Source organism: Leguminivora glycinivorella, chromosome 15, assembly GCF_023078275.1.
Source record: "Leguminivora glycinivorella isolate SPB_JAAS2020 chromosome 15, LegGlyc_1.1, whole genome shotgun sequence".
In the NCBI taxonomy this organism is placed as follows: domain Eukaryota; kingdom Metazoa; phylum Arthropoda; class Insecta; order Lepidoptera; family Tortricidae; genus Leguminivora; species Leguminivora glycinivorella.
In genome coordinates, this window is record NC_062985.1 from 11,226,441 (window position 1) to 11,233,485 (window position 7,045).

A 7,045-nucleotide genomic window follows, 5' to 3' on the forward strand; every position below is an offset into this window, starting at 1 on the left:
TACAAAAAAGGTCCGTGGAAAATGATTCTACTTATTGTTTTCAGGATGAATTTACTGTAAAGAAATATTGTATGCATAATTGCCTATAATGTCACTGTCACTGTCACCAAATGTCACTGTTCTGGACGTAAGTGCATGCTGTACTTATAAAAATACCAAAATCACTATAAGTGTGCCGTTAAGATTTGAGGAGTTCGGTTCTGACCATCATCAGCATTTCCACTTCACCAAATGTCACTGTTCTGGACGTAAGTGCATGCTGTTCTTATAAAAATACCAAAATCACTATAAGTGTGCCGTTAAGATTTAAGAGTTAAGAGTTCGGTTCTGACCATCATCAGCAGTTCCACTGCACCAAATATCACTGTTCTAGACGTAAGTGCATGTTGTTCTTACAAAAATACCAAAGTCACTATAAGCGTGCCGTTCAGATTTGAGGAGTTCCGTTCTGACCATCATCAGCAGTTCCACTGCACCAAATGTCACTGTTCCGTACGTAAATGCTGTTCCTTAAAAAACACAAAAATCACCATATGTGTGCCTTTCAGATTTGAGGAGTTCCCTCGATTTCTCCAGGATCCCATCATCAGAACTGGGTTCTGAGAAAATGGGACCAATCTGTATGCATACACTATGTAACATAATTGCCGAAGATAAATCCTACGGCTTATACATTACCTTCTATAGTACCTTTAATTTTCATGGTGTTTATTTAAAAAAAAAAAGGAAGTGGTATTCGTAACCGCTATTCGATACCGGTTATGCTCTTAAATGGATCACCAGCATTAATGTTACACCCTGTATACATTCAATCAAAAAAAATTTTTTCAAAGTCGGTCCAGTAACGACGGAGATATTAGAGCAAACATTAAAAAAAACATACAGACGAATTGAGAACCTTCCTTCCTTGAGAGATTTGAGGCGGCGGTTAAAAAAATAAAATTAATGCTAAAACTAAATATAAAAAATCTCACCTAGAGAACTGACCTCTGGAAGTCGACCCAGGATGCTGGCGGCGTTGCCCCTTTGCACCGCTAAATTTATTTTTTGGGCAAAGAAAGACCCTGCCCTGTAGTCCCCCGAGACACCTATTAGATTTTTTGATTCTAGAAATTTTCAGTATGACCTAAGTATTATGTATTATCTACCAATCTAACTGATCTTATCATTTCAGGATTCAAAGAAAAGCTAGCTTCCGATATAATATAAGCAATTATTGATTAATTATAACGTTATTGTGTCGCTAAGGTATATATTTACTGATAAAATAAATCATGGATTCATCATCGAGTTTCATACATTATTTTAGAAAATTACTGATTATATGTATATGATAATTAATTCTACCTACACCAATACCAGCTGAAATAGTACGAAATGAGACGCCAATAAATATCATTTTTTCGGCCAAAATGTTAAAAGAACATTACAATCACTAACTTTCCTTAAATTCTTAAGGCTGATGCATGTGTTAGAAAATACTATTATGAATTGATAACCATGGTTGTCTATTGTTTGCCCGACAGTCATTTAACATAATATTCATTTGCCCGAATCTAACTTGCCTGAATTTCATTTGCCCGAATGATTTGTTTACCATAAAAATCATATGACATACTCGTTGTTTATCCGAATATTACCTTCCATAATCATACAATGCCATACTATTTGTTAGCCATATTATTAAGTGCAATAATATGGTTTCATAGAATATTCAAACGCCATAAGCAATTATTGCCATATTAATTGTTGCCCATATTATTACCTAACCTAACCTACTTTCTTATAGCAGTTTCATTTTCCAGGGGTCACAGTTCTAACCTAACCTAACCTACTTTTCCAGCAGTTTCATTCTCCAGGGGTCACAGTTCTAACCTAACCTAACCTACTTTCTGATAGCAGTTTCATTTTCCAGGGGGTCGCAGTTCTAACCTAACCTACAGTACTGTCTGATAGTATTTTCATTTTCCGGGGGGTCACAGTTCTAACCTAACCTACTTTCTGATAGCAGTTTCATTCTCTAGTCCTTCTAGTACCTATTATAGTAGTTTTCGATTCTGCCAAAGCACATTATGGAAATTGACTTTTCTGGACGTTAATTTGTATGACAAATGATGGTATGGAATGTGGTAATTACGGATTTCGATGATTCTGACAAATGACATTATGGAAACTGACTTTATGGGAAACAAAGTTTCTGACACTAGATTAATATAGTAAACAATGATTATGGCATAAGATGTTATGAGAAACAATATTATGATTGTTGAATAGGATGGCAAATAAAATTATGGCAAATGAAATTCTGGCAAATGGGGGTATCCCGATAACCATCATTGCCAGACCATTTCCGCAGATCAATGCAGACACATGGAAGCGGTCCGTCGAAAATGAGCTACGAGCGGCTGGTTTAAGCTGGAGCGAGGCCACGAGGGTCGCTGACTCAGAGCAAAAAATACTTAAATCTGTGCTTAAAACCCTTTTTCTTAAATCTGGGGTCGCTGAAGATAGGAAGGCGTGGCGCGAGCTTGTGAAGGCCCTTTGCACCTCGGGTGCCTTAGGACTTACAACAACAACAATATGCAGACATTCAATGTCGATTACTAACTCATTATTCCAAAATTTAATCATAGTCATAGTCATTTATTTTATAAAGCCAATTTACATTCACAGTCTTGCAACTCTGGGCTCTTGGTCCACTATCCACTATGCAGATAACAACTCCGATGTATATAAAACCGGCCAAGTGCGAGTTGTACTCGCGTTGCAAGGGTTCCGTACACTACAAGAAGGGCTTAAGCGCCTCCTTTTTAGTAGGAACTTAAGTCATTTTTGCGAATAATCGATATTTTGAACAAAACGAAACAGAAATGAGTTTATATGTAATATTCAAACGCGCTCACACAATTTCAAGAGATTTGGTAACTCCTTGCAGCGGCAGTGAGTGATATTCGTAATTTGAGTTTTTTTTCTTTTAAATCATGTAAGTTAGTGTTTACAACTTTACACTGCATGTTATTGCAATTACACAATACGTACCGAAAGACATCAATATAAGATATCTATCTTTAAACTGATATCATCTATAAATTGTCAATTCCGCGAAAAAGTTTGTTTTTGCCTCAAACAATCAGTGTTTTGCTAAACATGCATGGTCGAAAGAGCGAGTGAAGTTCTTGAATTCGACTTTACACGGCTGGCCAAATGTCCAAATACTTATATATCAGCAGTAAGTACCTATCAGGATCGAACCGCAATTTATGTATATGTCGCTCTTTAAGTTTAGGGTACGTATATTCAAATGCACAAACGCTTACGATAACATCGTTATCGTAGCTATCTATCTCTGTCTTTCCGTATTGGCGCGACAGAGTCAGACTGTATTTCGATAGGCGTCTATTAGCATCGACCGGGCCAGTGGGATATAACGGACCGGGACATAAAAGGTACCGAGGTAGGGAAGGTAGGGAAGGTGAAGGTACCGAGGTAGGGTGGTGGGTGGTACGCGTGTTTTCGGGTCAATTGTGAAACATTGGGCTATTAGTATGAACGTATGAGTTTATTTTTAGGGTTCCGTAGTCAACTAGGAACCCTTATAAATTCGCCATTTTATGTCCGCTCGTCTGTCCGTCCGCGGATAATGTCAGTAACCGTTAGCACTAGAAAGCTGAAATTTGGTACCAATATGTATCAAGCACACAAAGTAGTAAAATAAAAAAATTGAAAAAAATGTTTTTTAGGGTACCCCCCCCCCCCCCCCCCCTATACGTAAAGTGGGGAGTGTTTTTTTTTTGTTCATTTCAATCCTAACGTGTGATATATTGTTAGAGAGGTATTTAAAAATGAATACGGGTTTTCTAAAATCATTTGTTGAAAATGTTCATATTTTCGGAAATAAAATTTCGCTCCTAAAGTTAAAAAAATGTGTCCCCCCGTCTAACTTTTGAACCATAAATTTAAAAAATATGAAAAAAATCACAAAAGTATAACTTTATAAAGACTTTCTAGGAAAATTATTTTGAACTTGATAGGTTTGTTTTGAAAAAAATACGGGAAACTACGGAACCCTACACTGAGCGTGGCCCGACACGCTCTTAGCCGGTTTTTTTTAAATTATCAAGATCTTTTTACATGACGAAAGCAAAACGTATTACTTGCTTACTAGTGCTTACATTGCGTTTATTTTAAGCACGCAGTAGGTATGAAATAGCAGGCGACTAATAGCTCTATCGGTAACTCTTTGCCATCAGGGGCCCGTTTCTCGAAAGGTACAAGCCTTGTATTACAAGTGTGTTTCCATGACAACCCATACGATTTGACAGTTCGCGCACTTGTAATACAAGGCTTGTACCTTTCGAGAAACGGGCCCCAGGTGATCCGTAATCTTTTTTGAGACCAACGTAATGTTACAAACTTACAAATTCTCATGTTACACTCGTTGGACTTAAGACTCCGTGGTATTCTTTATACACCGTGTTATTTCTGTATCGGTTAACTTCAACGCTTCATTAACAGTTGAATGAAGGAATAAGTGTGAGAGAACCTTAAGAATAACATAAAAGTTTGTGTCAAGTATCTGACGACATATATAAATAACATTAGGAAGTAGTAAAGTGTCATACACTATTGAACCATTAAATCTACAATAATTCGATAACGATAACAATTAAAACACCTGTCAACTTGGTAACTTGTTGTGTTTCTTCGAGAAATTAATTGTACCTATTTGACCTAAAGAACCTCTCCTTAAAGTTAACGGAAATCAATAAAAACAAGTTGTATACTATAAACTATAAATAAACACTTAGTGATTGAGAACAAGCGCCTGATACAATTGTGATAGCAATAGCAGTTACCTGTGTTCTACGTTGTATGCTGATAATTAGTACAGCGTGTAAAATTGTAAATTCAATACGAGAAAAAGATGAATCCAGATATAGAAATAATTTCTATAATCATTAATTATTTTTTTAGGGTGGCTTATTAAAGATAGCCAGATCTTTAAGTTCGAATTGAAACCATTGATGTGCTGTCTTGTTGAAATATTTAACCCTTCGGCTGTCCAAAATCAAAGCCTAGCAAGTGCATTTACCGAAATTTTACAGGAGAGGCAAACAAAGATTTTGTTAAAAAAAATTAGTACCAAAGACCTTTTTCTCACAAGACTTGGTTTTATATAAAGAAGTATAACTTGCTTTACAAGACAAACTGTTGAAACTAAATGTATGTGTCTATTTAGAACTTTTATGTGCCTTACTAACAATTAATTACAAAAAAATAATAGTATTGTTTCGTCAATTACAAAACAAAAAGCTAGCAAGTGGTCTTACTAAGTATTTTAAATGGTTAATTTTCGCATTATCCCGGCATTTGCCACGGCATTTGCCACGGCTCATGAGAGCCTGGGGTCCACTTTGACAACTAATCGCAAGATTTGGCGTAGGAACTAGTTTTTACAAATGCGGCTGCCATCTTACCTTCCAACCCGAAGCGTAAGTAGGCCTTATTGGACTTAGTCCGGTTTCCTCACGTTTTTTCCTTCACCGAAAAGGGACTAGCAAATATCAAAATGTCGTTTCGTGTCTGATCACATTATAATATTTGTTTGATGGGATCATAATAACAAAAGGCAACATTATTAGACAATTAATTAAATTTTATGCATAAAACAAAAATCAGTCATCGGGTAAACAATAGGCTACTTGACCCTTTTTATAGTTTGTCTTATAGCATTACTTACTATCCAATTAACGGAAAAAAATATCACTATATTTTATTATGGCTTATAAACCGCAAAAAAATATTTTTAAAGAATACGTTTACGTAATATTTCAGGCAAAAACAACATCAGCCATGTCATCTATAAATTTTCTGTGAATGAAGTAATTCAGTGCGAAAACAACACTTTCTGACAATTTAAGTACGAGGCATAAAGGTATTATGTAATGTCAGCGATTGATTTGACATGAATTCTATGAGGTCACTACATGGCCGACAGAGTTTTCGGTGGCCAAAAAAATTTATTCACATTTTTTAATTAAAAATACGTAACATCGTACACATTTAATAGGTACCCAAAATATTACAGAAGACAATTATTTATTGTGCCAAATTAGATATGAGTCTAGTAGCCTATTCGCCTCCAGTTTAAAGATCATCCGATAGTCATTAATTGGCAATCGACTCCAAAAATCACGCCTTGTTTCTGGCATTAAGGGCACTAATTTGCAACTAGAGTGTCCTTTTTTAACACGATAGTTTCATATGTAACACACGCCATATACTGCACATCAACAACCTGTTACAAGCACTAGGTACTACTGGCAGTTATTCCTTTAGGTAGATTGGAAAGGCATAATTGTTAGAACTATTTTAAGTTGCTCCTATCGTCAAATATATATAAGTAGGTTAAGTAGGTACCTACGTAAAATAGATCGCAAAAATAATGTTAAAAAGCATTCCGAATGTTAATACCTCGATCCAAGCCCCATTAAAACATCACAAATAAAAATACGTAGACATCGTACACATATAATAGGTACCCAAAATATTACAGAAGACAATTATTTATTGTGCCAAATTAGATATGAGTCTAGTAGCCTATTCGCCTCCAGTTTAAAGATCATCCGAAAGGTCATTAATTGGCAATCGACTCCAAAAATCACGCCTTGTTTCTGGCATTAAAGGCACTAATTTTGCAACTAGAGTGTTCTTTTTTTAACACGATAGTTTCATATGTAACACACGCCATATACTGCACATCAACAACCTGTTACAAGCACTAGGTACTACTGGCAGTTATTCCTTTAGGTAGATTGGAAAGGCATAATTGTTAGAACTATTTTAAGTTGCTCCAATCGTCAAATATACATAAGTAGGTTAAGTAGGTACCTACGTAAAATAGATCGCAAAAATAATGTTAAAAAGTATTCCGAATGTTAATACCTCGATCCAAGCCCCATTAAAACATCACAAATAAAAAACCACAATTCAGCACCACAAACACTTTTGCGATCGCCACACACAATATTAAATAAGTATAATA